Source organism: Neomonachus schauinslandi, chromosome 10 (genome assembly GCF_002201575.2).
Source record: "Neomonachus schauinslandi chromosome 10, ASM220157v2, whole genome shotgun sequence".
Taxonomy (NCBI): domain Eukaryota; kingdom Metazoa; phylum Chordata; class Mammalia; order Carnivora; family Phocidae; genus Neomonachus; species Neomonachus schauinslandi.
Genome location: NC_058412.1, coordinates 112,391,755 through 112,409,427, shown reverse-complemented (window position 1 = coordinate 112,409,427; position 17,673 = coordinate 112,391,755). Strand labels below are relative to the sequence as shown.

The 17,673-nt window shown below is 48.6% G+C and overlaps 1 protein-coding gene across 5 annotated transcripts in view; it reads right to left on the bottom strand.

Moving 5' to 3' along the window:
* Window positions 1-2,291: 2,291 nt before the first annotated feature.
* The window catches only part of FAM110A (family with sequence similarity 110 member A), a 26,769-nt gene continuing 11,387 nt past the window's right edge, over window positions 2,292-17,673 (bottom strand). Inside the window, exons 1-4 of one of the 5 annotated variants that reach the window (XR_002480252.1) lie at window positions 8,019-8,060; window positions 7,514-7,696; window positions 4,217-4,290; window positions 2,292-2,880 (exon numbers count right to left, since the gene is read on the bottom strand). The gene's annotated coding sequence lies outside the window, so the exon portion shown is untranslated. The other 4 variants (XR_006540807.1, XR_002480250.1, XR_002480253.1 and 1 more) reach the window with 4 other exon arrangements.

Below are 17,673 nucleotides of genomic sequence, written 5' to 3'. Positions count from 1 at the left end.
GGTCTCACTGGTCTCACTGTGGGACCTGCATCCTCTTTCCTCCAGATTCCCCGCCCCCCCAAGCTGTCCAGGTCACAAGAGTAGCTTCAGGCCAGAGGCCAAACCCTGGAGTGATGCTGGCCCTCCTACCCCACCTTCACCTGCTGCCCACCTCACCCCCACTGGGCCCCTGAGCCCTCCCCAGCCCAGCCCTTCAGCCCTGAGGGCCCAAAGGATATGAGGATGCAGTTACTGAAGGGATCCCAGAAGTCAGACAGAAGGCCCAGAATGGACAAGTATTTGTGGTTCGCATTTCTATATATACGCACTACACACACCCACAGGCAGAAATGGAGATCCATAGATCCGTGTGTCTGACACCTGCCTTGGGATAATCACAACCCATAGGCTGTGAAAAGAGCTGGCAGATTTAATAATGCACAACCACTCAATACCTGTGTGATCTTGGGCAAACTACACATCTTCTCTGTGCCTCATGTCCCCTCCGTTAACAAGCTGGTAATGAGACCTGCCTGTGGGGTCACTGGAGGAGTGAATCAATGCACAGGGCTCTTCATGTGTGTCCTGCTGTGGATCCCTTTGGCATCGAGTGAAATCATGGAGCCCTTCTCAGAATACTGTTTTCAACTGCTTGAAATAAAATACATTGAATTATGAAGGAAACAAATTATATTAATTAAAAAGTGGTCCTCAAAATATTTTTAAAGAACACAGTTGTGATATGGTACTATACATGCTTTTTGGTGAACACTTAACTAACAAGCTCTAGTGGTCTCAAGATCTCATAAGTACCGTAATTGCAAAATAATGATGAGTGCTAACAATATTTGGAGATACCCATAACCACTGTGGTAGGATATGAAAGTAGCTATGATTTCTAATGGTGGCCAAGTTCCAGGCTCTGCTGACACTCTGTGGCTTGTGTCCCACATTCATAATCGAAGGAAGTGCTGAATTTAATTACAGGTGAATGAAGATGAATCCCATTCACGGACCCCAGCATGACCCCAGGTTAAGAATCCTTGAATTAAGGGGTGCCTGGGTGGCTCAGTCCTTAAGCATCTGTCTTCGGCTCAGGTCATGATCCCGGGGTCCTGGGATCGAGCCCCACATCAGGCTCCCTACTCAGGAGGAAGCCAGCTTCTCCCTCCCCTACTCCCCCTGCTTGTGTTCCTGCTCTCGCTATCCCTCTCTCTGTCAAATAAATAAAATCTTAAAAAAAAAAAAAAGAATCCTTGAAATAAGACATATAATATGCTTAGAACAGCCCCTGGTACATAGCAAATGTTGATAAATATTATTATTACAATATCTTGTTAGTAAGATAATCTATTTATGTATAATTAATACCAAAACTGAGATTAAGATATTGTTAATAGAAGATGTAAATGGGAAAGGAAAGACTTCTGGGCCAAGAAAAGTACCTAAAGATGCCTGCCCGATTTGAGCGGGAATGAGCCTGTGGCTCCAAACTGAGTAATATCTGGAGATCTTTAGGGAGAAGGAATTCTCCCAAACCTACCAGCATTGATTTCAGTTGAGAAAGAGAGAGCAGGCCCGACATCCAGGAGCTGGCTTGGATGTGAGCAGCTGAGCCTGATACTCAAAGGTAACAGCTGGTGTCCTGTTGAACAGAAACCAAGACAAGGTGTTCTGTGCCTGATGAACCAAGACAAAAGCAAGACCGCTGTGTAATCATGTCTGAACAAAGACAAAACTCAACCATTTCCAAGCCACCAAAATGATGGATCCAGTGCCCCCGCCTCTGTAGGACTCACTCAGAGCCTTAATCCTGCTCCGGTCCGCCTTCTCCATAGAGAAGGTTGATCAAGAGCCCAGCCATGGAACTACTCCCACTTCCTGACAGCCACGCAACCTAGAGGAAAACCTACTTCCTTAAACTCTCCTCAAGATCACCTAACACAAACCCAAATCCTATAATAAGCCTTTTCCAACAGCCTCCCTGAGATGCCTCAGAGTTCTCTATGGGGACACAGCCTCTCTTGCTGCAATGAGTCATCAACCCAACTTGTCCGACTCCCGGAGCGCTCCTGGTGGTCTTAGGCTGGAGGGCATGGACAGAAAAACACTTGTTTGTGTATGCGCATAAAATGGGCTCTCAGCTCCTCAACCTTACAGCTCAAACAAGTAGGGGCGCCCAGCTGGCTCAGTCAGTAGAGCACGTGACTCTTGATCTCAGTGTCGTGAGTTCAAGCCCCATCTGAACACAGTTCTCAAACAACTAAAATTTGGGAAAAAACTAAAAATTAAATACTGACACACTATAAAACTAGTTGTTGTTATTATTTTTATTATTATTATCATTCCACCAAGCAGTTATTATTATTATTATTATCATTCCACCCAAGCAGTTGTATGTACTGACCCTGTCTCACTCATTCAAATTTCACCACCTCCCATAAAATCAATTCTGTGTCCATGTAGGATTAGGTTCAACATCATGTAACAGAAAACTCAGACAACATAGACTTACGAAAGAAAGTGGCTTGTGTAAGTCCCCCATGATGTGTGGGCTTAAACTAACCGGGGGTTGGCTCCTGGCTCCGAGGGTTGGCAGTTTGGACTGGGCTCAGTGGGAAGGGCTTGTGTCTGAGTTCATCTCCCGTCTGCAATCAGCTGTGGTGGAGGGCCTCCCTCCCTTGGCTGCTGGTGGGCTATAGGCAAGGGGAGTGGAGGTAACTGGGCCACACATCCTCTCATCTCCGCAGGCTGGTGGGTTGCCCCCATGGTGGTCTCGGAGTCCCTGGGACAGCAAGGCCCAGGCACAAGACCTTTTCAAGCTTTGCCTTTTTCCCATTGACCAAAGCAAGTCACATGGCTCAGCCCAGATTCCAGGGACTCAGGTCTTGATGAGGGAAGCTGTAAAATCACATGGCAAAGGGGTTAGCATACAGGAATGGGAGGAATTTGAGATCATTACTGCAAAAGATCTACCTCAGTTTGTTTTTCTCTCATGTCAAAAAGTCTGGGGAGCCAACCGGAAAAAAACTCAATGACCAAAGTTGGAACAATTTGAGTGAAAACATAAAGCTGTATTGAGTTATAACCCAAAGAATAAAATAAATATTCATGAGTCCATTCTGGAATATGGATATATTAAAATGTGATATTTATCAAATCAAATAAATGATTGAGTAAATTAGTGGATGGATGGATGGATGGACGGATGGATGGGTAGATAGATAAAAAGATGATAGATAGATAGATAGATAGATAGATAGATAGATAGATAGATAGATATAAACAGAAGAAATAAATCTCTTGTGCAGAAGAGCTCCAAGTAATTTACATAAGATGTTCCACCCTTAAGGAAGGGAAAATAAGTCCCCACGCCTTAAGTGTGTGCTGCACATAGTGACCTAATTCCAAAGAGCACAGCACAGAAAGAGAGAAAAAAGAATAACTTTAGAGAATCTGACGGTGATCAAAGTTCAGATCCATATGTATAAGTCGTGTTGGCAGTATCTACCCTTGAGAGACTGTGAGAATAGCCACTTTATCTCAGTGGTCTTCCTCCCAAAACACATTCCCCTGTTCTAATTATAAAATCTTCAGACAAATCAGGCACAACATACCTGACAAGTACTCCTCAAAACTGTTTAGGTCATTAAAAACAAAAACAAAAAATCTGAGAAACTGTCACAGTCAAGAGAAGCCTAAGAAAACATGACAACTAAATGTAATTTGGTATCTTGGATGGGATCCTAAAACGGAAAAAGGACAGTTAGGAAAACCTGAGGAAATCTGAATGGAGTATGGATTATTTTTAGTTAATAATAATGTAACAGTATTGGTTTGTTAATTGTGACAAGTGTACCATACCAATATAAGATGTTAATAATAGAGGAAACTGGATGTGGTCTATATAGAAATTCTTTGTACTATCTTTGCAATAATTCTGTGAATCAAAAGCAGTTGTAAAAAAAATTAAAAGTGTATTTAAAAAAAGATCAATCCAGGCCAGGGCTGGTGCAGTCTCTATGGTATTATCAACATTTCACATTCCCACTAGTTTTGTGTTGCTTCATTCTTATCTTATGGCTTCTTCCTCAAGATCAATTCTTGACCCAAAATGGCTGCTGGAGCTCCAGCCATAATGCCTGAGTTCCACGTAGGAAGAAGGAGAAAGAAGGGAAAATCTGCTTTCATCCCAGCTGTTTCAGTGTCTTCCAAGGATATTTCCCAGAAATCTCACCTAACAACTTCTTCTCATTGGCCACCAGTAGCTGCAAGAGAGGTTGAGAATGTAGTCTTCTGTGTACATCACAACTGGAATAAAATCAGAGTTTGGTCAACAAAGAAAAAGGAGAGAAGGGAATTCCATAGGCAACTGGCAGCCTTTCAGGTGCTATTAGAATTCCATTTAAAGATGAGAAAAAATGAACTTCAGAGAAATCAGTGACTTGCCCATGGTCTGTGGACCAAGCAAGGAGGAAGATGGATTTGACCTCAAAAGCCATAACTCTTAAGCCTATGATCCTAACTGCCGAGGCACGGCATCAATGTAACAACATTCAGTGATAGGGATGCTGTTGCTTTGCTAAGCCTGAATTGCCACTAGCAGTGTCAATGTGGGACACTCAGTCATGCTGCCATTTCTGTCGGTTGGTCACACACTTCTGCCCAACTCTGTGTGCTAATGACATTATTCTCCCACCACTTGGCTCTATTTCACCCACAGTGACCTCTGCATCCTGGCCTTCACTTAGCAGGAATTCATCTTTACATTTCAAAGCCACCCCTGCCTCATCCCTCAGAGCTGGTGACAGTGGTCAAGATCACAGGCTCTGGAGTCAGCCCCGGGTTCAAAACCTGGCTGCACCCCTTGCTCGCTGTTGACCTGGTTGCAAATTACTTCACCTCTCTGTGCCTCAACTTCCTGGTCTGTGAAACGGGGAGGATAATAGTCCCTATCTTATAGAGTTGTTGTGAGGGTTAAATGAATACTCCGTGAAAAGTGCAAAGCACAGTGCCCGGCCCCTAGTTAGTGCTCAGTAAATATTATTCTTTGGTGCCAATGTGATTGCAAGCCCAAATACAATCTCAGGTAGGACTCAGCTGTGGTCATGTAGAGGATGCATGAGATGCTTGAGTTACTTTTCTAGGGTTATCACCAAAATCCCTCTGGAGAACTCATTAACCACCACCCCGATATTTCCCCATATATCAGCTTGGAAAACACTGATTTGGAGCAAAAAGCTTGGGCGTTTCAGATCTGGCTCAGACTCATTCTGCCATGATCTTGTGCTGTGACCTTGGACAAGGCCCTGTCAATCTCTGGAATCAGTTTGCTTGAATGGGATGTTGATACTATTGCAGAGCCAAATGGGACCATTAATTGGGAACGGAATTTGTGATCTGTGATCTGCTGGTGGACCTGAGGTTCATCTGGGGGAAACAGGTTCTGCTAGTAATTATGGACTACTCCTGCCTACTCCAGGAACAGCTCCGCCTCAGGGCCGGGGTCTGGGAGACTCAGGAGCTCTCCAGGGTCTGTCCCAAACCTGCTATGTGGCTTTAAATAAAGCCCTCCCTCTCTCTGGTCCTCAGTTTCCCCACCTGCTCATGGAGGTCCCCCCTGCCCCTGGTTCCATCCCACTGGACCACACAGGGAGGCTAAGTGACTTACCTAAAGTCACATGTGCAGAACCAGACTCTGATTCCAGTGCTCTTTCTGCACAGAAGCACCCCAAAACTGCCTGCACGGACCAGAGGGGTCACTGCTCCATCCCATAGTCTGCCCTCAACCCCCAACAAGGCTCTGTCCCCTCCAGTCACCACATCGGCCAAGGGGAATGGGGTGACAAACACCAGAAAGTGACTAACCAAGAAGGTGAGCAGTGGATTTATGGGAAGGGGTCCCCCGGGTGGGGAAAGAACAAAGCCCCAGTATGAGGACTCAGGCGTGTGTAGGGGCCTCGGTGGCAGAGCCTGTGGCTGTCCTCTCTAGGGTCCTGGCCAGGGATAACACATCTCCAACCACCCTCTGCCTGTGCGCCCTCCATTCAGGTGTCAACTTCCCAGGAGAGACTCTGGCTGCCCGGCCCGCAGTCAGGTGTCTGTTACCACCAGCGAGTCCGTTGTGCACAGAGGATAGCAGGCACAGCTCAAACGTGGCCAGTGGGGACACCGTTTGTGCCTATGACACACATTCCCACCTCCAGGCATTTGCACGAAGCTATTGCCATCCCTCTAGAGAAAAATAGGAGGTAGTTCCCAGAACTGCAAACAGAAATGAATGCACATTTTTATTTCCCAGAACCTGCCTGTGGGCTTAGCGTGTAGAAGCACCGTGATACTTGGGGCCTGGTTTTAGACGGTGCAGGGCCAGAGAGTTGGGGGGAAAGAACTAGTTTTGTTTGACCAGAAATACATGCAGGCCTGGCCCAGCCCACAAATGTTTGTCTCCAAGGAAACTAAACTTCCCTCGCCCTGGAGTCTCTAGCCTGTTGCCCCTTCCAGCAGGCACTCGGAACGATGATGATGATGATGATGATGATGATGATAAAACCAGCTGACAGTTTCTTGAGGCGCTCAACTAGGTCTCTGACCCGCATCTCATGTAATGGTGGGAATGACTAATAGCTCCATTTTACAGGTGAGAAGACTGGGGCTCAGAGGGCTTAAATGATTAATCCAAGGTCACGGCTAGTTAGAGGCAGAGCCGGAATTTGAATCCCCAAATGGCCAACTGTTAGAGCTACAAGGGCCCTCCCAAACACATCAAGGCCACAGATCATTTCGAAGATGGGGAAACCAAGGCCCATAAGAAGGTAGAGTTTGGGGCCATGCACTTGTGCATTTATGGTGCTCCTACCAAGAGTTTCACGCACCTTAGCTCACTGACTATCTGGAGGATGGCCTTCTTGCTCCCAGTTTACGGACTGGACACTGCAGCTCAGCAAAGGGGCACCCCTTGACCAGAGTCCTGCAGCTGGTGAGTAGCACAGGTGGGATCCTAACCACAGGCCCTCTGACCTAAGCCTGTGCTTTGTCCTTCTCAGCTGGGGTCCCAGATTTGGGCCTGGCTCCCGCACCCTCAGGACCTATTCTGCTGTGGGGGTGAGAACTCTACCTCCTGGCCACCTGGCTTGGCCCAGCAGGGAGCCTGCCTGAGCTTGCTGCCCCAGGAGCTCAGGGTATTCAGTGGGTGGCCAGAAGCCGGCTCTCTGGGGGGCCAGGGCCCCGATGGAGGAGGTGTTGGCAGAGGGGTTCATACTGCAGCCTCCTAGGAGATGAGAGGCTGGGCCTGCTGGGGCCTCTACGGCTGGGGCAGCTTCTGCCTGATGGTGTCTCTCTGTAAGAACCAGTGTTCAAGTCCTAGCTGCTCTCTGGGCCTCAGTTTCCCCATCTGTACATGAGGAGGTTGGATTCAGTGGCTGCTAAGGACCCTCTTAGCTCTGACACTATAGGATTCTAGGATGCTTGTATCAGTTATCCATTGCTGAGTAAACATTATCACAAACGTAGTGACTGAAAACCACAACCTTACGGTTTCTGTAGATCAGAAGTCCAGGCATAGCCAGGGTCTCTACTCAGGGTCTTTCTGGGCTGAAATCCAGCTGTCAGCTGGATGTTGTTCCTTTGTGGAGGCTCAGAGTGGTTCAGGTGGTCCGCCAAGTTCAGGTCCTGGTGGTTGCCGGTCTGAAGTGTATATTTCCTTGCTGGCTGTTGGCTGGGGTGGGGGTGGGGGGGTCACGCTCGGCTGCTATCTGAGAGGCCACCTCAGATTCTATCACCCTTTGTGTCCTCTTTCCCTCGCCTCCCACATCCAATACTTGCCCTGTCGGCTCCACTCTCAGAGCAGATCCAGAATCTGACCATCCGCACCCTCTGCCCCCTTCACCTCAGTCCCCCTCCTCCGTCTCCGGCCAGGACTGTGCAGTACCCTCCTCATCGGCCTCCCCGCTGCCTCCCTGGCTGCCCTGCAGCCCATTCTCCACTGGGCAGCCTGGCACAGGGAAGGATGTTCAAATACAAGTCTGATCCTGTCCCACCTCTGCTTAGAAACCGCCCATGGGTTCTCGGAGTAAAAGCCAACGTCCTCACCATGACCTACAGGCCCTACCCTATGAAGCCCTATTACAACTGACCCCACCTCCAAGCCCTCTCCCCGCCCACTCACTCCATTCCCACCAGCCTGGCCTCCGTGTTGTTCCTCAAACACAGCAGGTACACCACCCACCCAGTTCCTCTGCCTACAACAGTCTTGCCACAGACATCCATGAGGCTTCCCTTGCCCCCTTCCAGTCTCTGATGAAATGTTACCTGCTTGCGGAAGCCAGCCCTGGCCACGCTATTTTATTTTTTTATAAGACTTTATTTATTTGACAGAGAGAAAGAGCACACAAGCAGGGGGAGCAGCAGAGGGAGAGGGAGAAGCAGGCTCTCCACTGAGCAGGAAGCCTGATGCAGGGCTCAATCCCAGGACCCCGAGATCGTGACCTGGGCCGAAGGCAGATGTTTAACCGACTGAGCCACCCAGGCGCCCCTGACCACGCGATTTTAAAGCACAATCCGGGGCGCCTGGGTGGCTCAGTTGGTTAAGCGTCTGCCTTCAGCTCAGGTCATGATCTTGGGTTCCTGGGATTGGGCCCCACATTGGGCTCCCTACTCAGCAGGGCGTCTGCTTCTCCCTCTCCCTCTGCCCCTCCTCCTGCTCATACTCTCTCTCTCTCAAATAAATAAATAAAATCTTTAAAAATTAAAAAATAAAAGCACAATGCCTGCTTCTAATAAAGTTAAATATACACTTACCAGGAGGCCCAGCATTTACCCAAGAGACATGAAAGTGTACGTGCACGAGAGCTGTGCAGGGATGTTCATAGCAGCTTTATTTGTAATAGCCAAAACGTGGAGACAACCCAGATGCCCCTCAATAGACTGGATGAACAGACAAAACATGGGACATCTATACCCTGGACTATTCAGCAACAAAAAGAGACAGACACACAACAACATGAGTGAATCACAAATGTATCACGCTGAGTGAAAGAAGCCGGATGCCATCTACATGACCTGCAGAAAAGACAAATCCGATCCTTCCTAGCGAAGGAAAACTGACCAGCAGTGTCCCAGATGGGAAGTGGGGTGGGAGTCAGGACTGACTGCAAAGGGGCAGGAAGGAACTTTCTGGAATGATAGAAATCTTCTAGAACTTGTCTGTAGTGGTGGATACAGTACAATTGTTGAAACTCACCAAACCATATACCTAAAATGGATCAACATTGTTGTATGTCAATTATATACTTCAGGAGAAAAGAAAAAAAAACCTAGAGTCCCCCCCCACTCCCTTCCTGGCTTCATTTTCTCCAGGACATTTCCACTCTGGCATGCATTGCCTATCTCCCCACTAGAATGTCAACTCCACAGGAGTGGGAACTTTTGTTTTGTTCTTTGCTCTGTCTTCAGTTCCTTGAGAGCATATTGTAGGTACTTAATAAATATTGGGCAGATGGATGGATGGATGGATGGATGCATGGATGCATGGATGCATGGATGGGTTTAGTCCCTGAAGGCTCAGAGCTAGTAGATGGGGATGGCTGTTGAAAGTGTCCACACACCCACCTGGAAGTTGTCAGACAAACACCAGACCGGTAGGGCCTGTGAGACTGTGGGAAGTGTCATCATTCCATCTGGGGCTGCGTCATCACTCGAGCATTTGGACAACGCCATCCTGGGGCTGTGTCATACCTACCACCAACCCTGGCAGGTGGCCCAGCCCGGAACTGATGCCCATTGGCTGGCGTTTCCCGTGGGTGCTCTGAGTGTGGAAACCAAAATATTACCATAGAGGGTGGAGCCATAGAACGAAGCTGGACAAAACCCAGAATGTGGCCTGTGGTTGCTCTAGGGGAGGGGGGAGCAACTGTACCTGCACATCTCATGTCTGTCTGTCTGTTTCAGATTTCTTCTTTCTGTTTATTTTCCCTGGGTTTAAAATGTCTTTCTTTTTTTTCCCTTTCTTTTCTTCCTTCCTTCCTTTCTTTTCTTTTTTTTTCTTTTTTTTTTTTTTTTTTTTTTTGCATAGGGAATACATTCACATAGTTCAAAATTCTAAAGTTACAAAAATTAAGATGTGAGTCTCTCTCTCACCCTGGCTCCAGCCAGCCAGTTCCCCCACAGGCAGCCAACGTGCAGGGCTCACGGTGTAACTCTCCAGGGAGACTTTAGGCCAGCAAGAGTGTGGGGACATATATTCCAGTTTCCAAAAACAGCAGCACACGGTGCGTGCCATTCCACACCTTGCTTGTTCACCAACCCAGGCATCCTGTCATTCCACATCAAGTGCACGCATGGCATCTTCCCTATGGCCGCGTGGGATTCCATTATGTGGCTGGGCCCCAGTTGGTTCACCCACTTCTCACTGATGGCTGTTTTCAATTGTCTGCTATTACAAATAATGGCGAAATAAATAACATTATATATACTTTGTATGGGGGCATTGTTACATTTAAACAGTAACTTACCCACACTTAAACAATGAGAGAATAACCTACTAACTGATTTTTGAGATCTGGATTCTTGAGAATTTGGAAGCTTTGGTCCCCCTGAGTCCACATTCCAGGGGGGTGATCATGGGCTGGGACAGGCCCCTCTGCCCCTGGGGCTGGGGCAGGCCCTCTCCATTCAACTGCCCCACCTCGTTTTGCCAAGAGGAACACCAAGGCCCAGACAGGGAGTGACACACCAGCCTGAATAAACACTACTAAGTCTCAAGGAGCCCCGAGGGGTGAGTGCTGGGGTCTCAGCAACCCCCAACTCACCTCCCTTCCTGCCTCTACCCTCCCTGGCCATGGGACCTTGGGTACATGGCTTCACCTTTCTGAGGCTCCTTTGGAGGAAATGAAGATACCACTTTACAATGGCACTCTCTCCCAGGAATGAGCTCCCCGGGCAGAACTTTGCTCTGTGCTGGGCGCTTGGGGCCTCATAGATGTACCTTAGTTGGTTTGTATATGTGATTCTTCCAATGGCTTACATACCAAAAACTGGCAACTAATTCTTTTAAACCTTGTCAATGCATAAAGTTAGGCCTGATAATGTCCGGGATTAAGGGATTTATCCTAATGACATACAGTGAGGTGGAGGATGGGGGGGACCCAATAGTCCAGTTAGGAAGTAGCAAAGCTGGGATTTGAGAGAGCCTGGCTTTAGGTGCTACTAACCACCACACCTTCCCTATCAGAGATCAGAGACCCAGGGGGCCAGCAGTGAAGGGAGGGGACTGCCATTGGGCAGTCATGCCACCCCCAGCACACACACACACACTGGCAGGACAGGACTGGGCCAGACTTGGGTTCCAGTAGTAACTGTACTACGTGCTAGCCTGTAACCTCCAATAAGGCAGCTGTCTTCTCTGAGCCTTGGCGGCCCCCCGGTAAGGCAGATACGGTGCAGGGCGCGACTGGATGCAGACCAAGAAAAAGTTCTGCAAGCTGCAAAGACTGCAGGCATGTAGGGGATTAAGGGGTTTATCCTGCCAGTGGACTCTGAGGGAGGACGGGTAGGTGGGGAGGGAGGTTGGGGACATCCAACAGGCCCGGTGTGCCCTTAAGAACCTCCCAGGGCTGCCTGGCCCAGCTGTCAGGAAGCTGCGATCCCAGCCCAGCGCCAGGCTGGCAGGCTCCAGACAGAGCCCCCTGGCTCCAGCTGGGTGCCATAGTGAGGGTAGGGGCCAACCTAGAGGCTGGGCTAGGCTATTTTCATCCCCCAGGAGGGCCAGGGAGAGCGGCCCAGCTCCCTTCCTCCCCGACAGGGCCCTGTCACCTCCACAGAACCTACCTAGAGACCACAAATGCCTCACAGCACAGCTAGGGAAGCTAAGGAACAGAAAGGTGAACAATTATCAAGGTCACCCAACCTGGACCTCCTAATTTCCAGGAGCCAGTTCTTTCCTGTATGCCATTTGCTCACTCCTTTTCACTCATTCTTTCATCCAGCAAATATTTATGGGATACCTACTGCCCCCCAGGGGATGGAGACACAGCCTAGGGTAGAGTCAAATCCCTGCCTCCTGGAGCTGCATTCTAGTAAGAGACAGAGGCAAGAAACAGATCATGTGGCCTCTGTGCACTGTGAGTCAGGGGCTGGTATGTATTTTTCTAGCAAGAAAAAAAAAAAAACCAGGATAGGGAGCTAGTAATTGCTGGATGCTGATGGTTTAGGTAGGGAGGGTGGTGAGTGGGCGGGCCAGAGAAGGCCTCTCTGAGGAGGTGACATGTGAGCAGAGACCTAAATGACATAAGAGATTGAATCATGTGCATATCTGGGGTAGGATAGACACTGGCAATGGAAGTGGCAAGTGCAAAGGGCCTGAGGTAGGAATGTGTCTGGTATGTTTCTGGAACATCGTGGAGGCAGTGTGGCTATAGCAGAAGAGGTAAAGAGGATGTGGGAAGGGTAACAGGAATCTAGGTCATGAGGGCCTTGTAGAGCATAATTAGACCTCTGGGTTTCATTTCAGCCTCCGTAGCAAGATTGACCCTCGAACTGTTCAAAGGCTCCCATAACCCTGCACGGTCTGGCCCTTGTGCTCCAGGTCCAGCCCCACCCACCTTCTCTCTGTTCCTAGAATCTACTCACCACAGGGCCTTTGCACAAACTGTTCCTTCAATCTGAAATCTTTTTCCACTCCTATCCCCTCTTCTCTTTAACTCCTACCTATCCTTCATATCTCAGCTCAAACAGCTCAGGCTTCCAGACCTCCCTGGCCAAGTCAGCAATCCCTCCTTCCTTCCAGGGCCTAATTTCAGTGACCATAAAATTATTGGGATGGTCAATTAACGTCTGTCTGCAACCAGGACTAAGCTTTTCAAGGGTGGGTGTTCTGGTTCATTTTGTTCACTACAGTGTCCCCAGGGTGTGCCTCGTGCTAACAAATACGTGTTGCATTAATGAACAAATGAATAGCACAAGCACTTTATAAAGATTGTCTCCTTTCATTCCATTCTCTCCAGTTGGTGAGCCTCAGAGAGGTGAGGCAGCTTGACCAAGGACAGATAGCAAGTAAGTGGCAACACCAGGATATCCAGGTTTCTCTGATTCCCAAACTGGGAACTTCCCCTTGGCACACATAGGCCGTGCTAAATTGAAAACCAGCTGCAATCAGTCCTCCATGCTTGTCCTCATGCCCTTTTGCAATATGACTAAGAGATGGAGTCTATTTCTTGACCCCTTGAATCTGACTCAGCCACGTCACTTTGTCTAGCCGGTGGGACATTAGTAATCAGAGCACAAGCAGAGTCTTTCAAAAGCTCATGTGCATTGAAGCTTGTCTTCTCTTGCTCAATGTGGAACTCCAAGATTACCATGTGAATGGACCCAAGCTAGCCTCATGGAGGTGAACCTCATGGAGGTGACTGGAGGCACCCCTCAAACAGCTGCCAACTGTCAGACACGTGGGTGAGGCCCTCCTAGACCAGCTGACTGCAACCACATGAGTGGGCTTGGGTAAGACCAGAAGAACTGCCCAGCTGAGCCCAGGCTGGATTACCAGTTGATAGAATCATGGACTAATAAATTGTTATCTTAGGCCACTAGGTTTAGGGTGGTTTGTTATACAGCAAAAACTAACTGATACACATAACCAGTGAACATACACTGTGTAGACAACACCTATACACATACACATGTGCACATAAATGTACATAAATGGCCTCCTATAGAAAATCTGTCAGCACCCACGTAGACACACCCCTTATAGGTCTCATGTAGACACTCCCAGCCATCACCCAACCCCACACATGCCTCTATTCAGACCACTATTCAGGCCCACATGTCAATATAAATACATTCTGGGAATGGGTAGGTCAACAATATCCAAGCGCTATGTCCCTATTGCTGCCCAGCACAGTGCAGGGTATGGTGAAGGACTCAGCAGACTTTAGTTGAACAAATGGATGAATAAAGTGAAGGGCACAAAATGAGCCGTAGGTTGGCACAGTGAGCAGGCAGTGCTGAGAGGTTCCCCCCGTGGGTAAATGGAAAGGCCTGGCGGTGGGGGTCACAGCCTCAGTTTTTATCCCTTTTAGAGACCCACTGGTAGGGACATCAGGGGGTGCTCACAAATGCTTGCATTACAGATTGTACTTGTGCTTGAGATTCTCTTTTGAAAATTGGTCCTACTTTTTTTTTTTTTTTAAGTGTGGGGGGTTGTTAAAGAGCACTTGAAGGGTTCAGGAAGGAAGTTGGAACTAATACATTACCTTCTATGTGTAACTATGGGGACACTGAGGATGTCAGAGAATTAAGGTTGGGTTGGTTATGAGGAAACCAGAGGAATGAAAAGCAAGGCAGGCAATAACTCCAGGAAAAACCAAGAGTTTCACAAGAAAGGAAATGTAACCATCATATGAGATTTGGCTTGGCAGGAAACAGTATTTGTATAGTTACAGTATAAATAACACTAAATACTCACTTAATGGAAAATTGTGATAAACGTAGATTAAAAGGATAGGAGGTTGAGAAAAGTTAACTCTTCCTTGATAATAATAATTATAAAAAGAAACATTTTTGACCACTTCCAGAGTAATTATTCTTGTGCACTTTACATGTTAAATCCTCATAACAATCCAATAACTTAAATATTCTTATTACTCTCGTTTTACAAGTGAGGAAACTGAGTACAAGGAGGTTAAGTCACTTGCCTGGGGTCATAGGGCCAGGAAGGGGAGGGGCTGGGATTCAAACCCAGGCAGTCAAGCTACAGAAGTGACACTGTGAAGACATCAGACTGGAAAGTCAGGCAATATTTGCCTAAAATTAATCCAGAAAAACACAGGAAAAGCATCTTACTTAGAAATACGGAATAAAGTACCAGAAGAAATAGTTAAAAGAGTTGAATGTGGCTATTTTGGGGGTCAGGAGTGAGAAGGACACGGCAAGGAAATGCTTTTTATTAGTACTACTTAATTTATACAGATACATAGAAATATCCATGAGCTAGGGACAGGAATTGACAGAGAAGGGACATGAGGGAACTTTCCATGGTTATGGTGTTGTTCTATATCCTGACTGGGGTTTGGGAAACAGTATGCATTTGTCTAAACTCAGCAAATGGCACCTTTAAGATCTGTGCATTTCACAGGATGTAAATTTTACATACACACACAGAGGGAAAAAAAAAAAAACTTTAAACAAATACTGATCTCTAATGATATGCATGCCAAAGTGCCTTTAAGGGGAAGCATACTGATGTTTGCAAATTACTTTGAAAAGCTTCAAAAAAATAGGTTGTCTTGATAGATGGTTAGATGGATAGATGCCTGATAGAGCACATCTAACAAAATAGGAAGAATTGTGCATCCAGTAGGTAGGTATTTAAGTGTTTGCTATAGCATTCTTTCAACTTTTCTTTAAGTTTGAGATTTTTCTTAATAAAGTGTTGGGGAAAATATATGAATGCATTATCTGAAAAATAGTATTTTTTTAAAAACCTGAATGGGGTGTTCCGTCTTGGACCTGAGAACACCCACACGGCTCTAAGCCCATGTGCAGGTCTATCTGGGGGGGCAGCTGTCACCAGGCTCTTGCCTATGTGCCCCCTTACCCTGGGATCTAAAGTCAGGGCCCTATAGACTAATTCCTCCATCCCTCCCTGCTCCCCCTGGACACAGGGTGTCAGGCAGGATGGGTGTCTCCTCTCCCTGGTCCCCTTGAATGCCTCTGTAGCAGAACCAGAACCATTTCACCAGGGAAAAGAATAGGGCCCTCTAGCTACCTCCCATCCTCTGCCAAAAGGGTACACTGAGGCCTGGCAGGTGGGGACAGGTGCCTTTCCCAGGGGCCCATCACACCTTCATGACAGGCGTGAGCAGCCAGATTGCTGGGCTCCCAAGCCCACGTGTATATAATTAGCTGCTGGGAAATAGATCTGGGAGCAGATCTCATCTCTGCCTAATTAGGAGCTGGGCAGCTGGGGCCAGTCTGGCCTGGAGGCTGCTATGGAAGCCAGGCAGCCCCAGGGGAGGGGGCAGCAGCTGCTGGCCCTCGCTGCTCACTGCCCCTCACACTCTGACTGCAGGCAGAACAATAGAGAGGCTGTTTCCGCAGATCCCTGAGGCCAACAGAAGCCCTCACCCACTCCCTCCCCAGATCCCCACAGGGGAGGCTGATGGGCTCCAGAATTCTAGCAGGAGGGAAACCCTCCTGGAACCAGGGACCAGGAAACACCTTCTCCACTTCCAAGAATGCCTCCCTGCTCTCTTCCCAACAGACCCTCCCAAAGCCCTTCTTGACTCCCCCCGGTCCAGCTCTGGGAACAGGTCTGGTCTTAGAGCAGGAGTCACTGCTCCACATTATATGACCATGTGTTTGCTGATGAGCTGCCCATTTTCTTCCACCCAACATAGCGGGACCTATGTCTGGCTTACTCACTACTGGGCACCCAGCAGATGCTCAATAAAGTGACAGCAGGAAAGGCTGCCAGGACCCAGGACAGGGAAGAGAGGAGAGTCAGGAAGGCAGAGTGCCACTGACTGTGGGGTGTGACCCCAGATTGGAGTACAGACCCTCTCTGTGACAGCCCCCAAGCCACTACCCCTCCTGTTCACAGACAGACCCTGGAAAGGTCACTTGAAGATTCAGTGACAGGATGAGTGTGAAGGGTCTGCACCCACCACTCAACCTCCTCCAGGAACAAGGGGTCTCCCAGCCCATCGTCCACCAGTCCTGTGATCTAAAATGCAGCCAACACACCCCTTGGGTTTCTGGGGTGCTGGCAGCTCACAGGAAGGGACAACACTTACTTGGCACAGAATTCTGGCCCGGTTGCCTGTAGGAGCTAGTCCTTGACACCTCAAAGGACATCTCCTCTGCAGAGCCTGCCCAGATTATCCCTCCTGACCCCATCACTCCTTTAACTTGGGGACCAGGAGGCTCAACTCCTGCGTTGTCAGACCTGCTGAGTGCCTGTGGGCAGATTATAGCCCTCCCTGTGCCTCAGTCTCCCCATCTGTATCATGAGGGGCTGGACTCCATTCTCATGAGCTTGAACACCACTCTCCTCTATAACCCAGTTTCTCCTTGTTTCCCTGAACCACCCAGGCCCAGCCCAATCCCCTGGGGGTTGATTGTACACTGTCAGACAGACAGACAGACAGACAGACAGCTGGGCTGACCTGGATGTTTGTCAACAGCCCAACGGAAATCTCCTCTTTATGCTTAAAATAAAACTTACATCAAACCTGTCACCAGGGCCCCCATTAGAGCTTCCTGTTTCTGAGTGCTGCAGCCGACACAGCCTGAGGGAGGAAACACCACCCAGCCCTTCCCCACTCCCACCCCGGGCATGGGCAGAGGCCACCCAGGCTTTCACTCTTTGCATGCCTGGCCCTAGCCCCGGCTGCCCTACCAGCCAAGGTGGCACCTCCCAGCAGGGAACCTGCCTGGAGGGAGACAGGAAGGAGCTGAGACCTCAAAGCCCAGTACCAGCCATCCTTCCCCTTGCCCCAGCCCCCTGAGGCCCAGAGACGGAGACTGGCTTATCCCGGGTCACCCAGAGTTGGAGGCAAGGCCGCCTGTTTTGTGCTGACCACCCCAAATCCCTCTTCCTCTAAGATCTCCTGCTTCCAACCCCCAGTCTACAGCCTCTGTCACCTCCAGTTCAGGGTCTGTGCTCTTTGAGCTTCCTGCCCCTTGGGAACTGGGCAG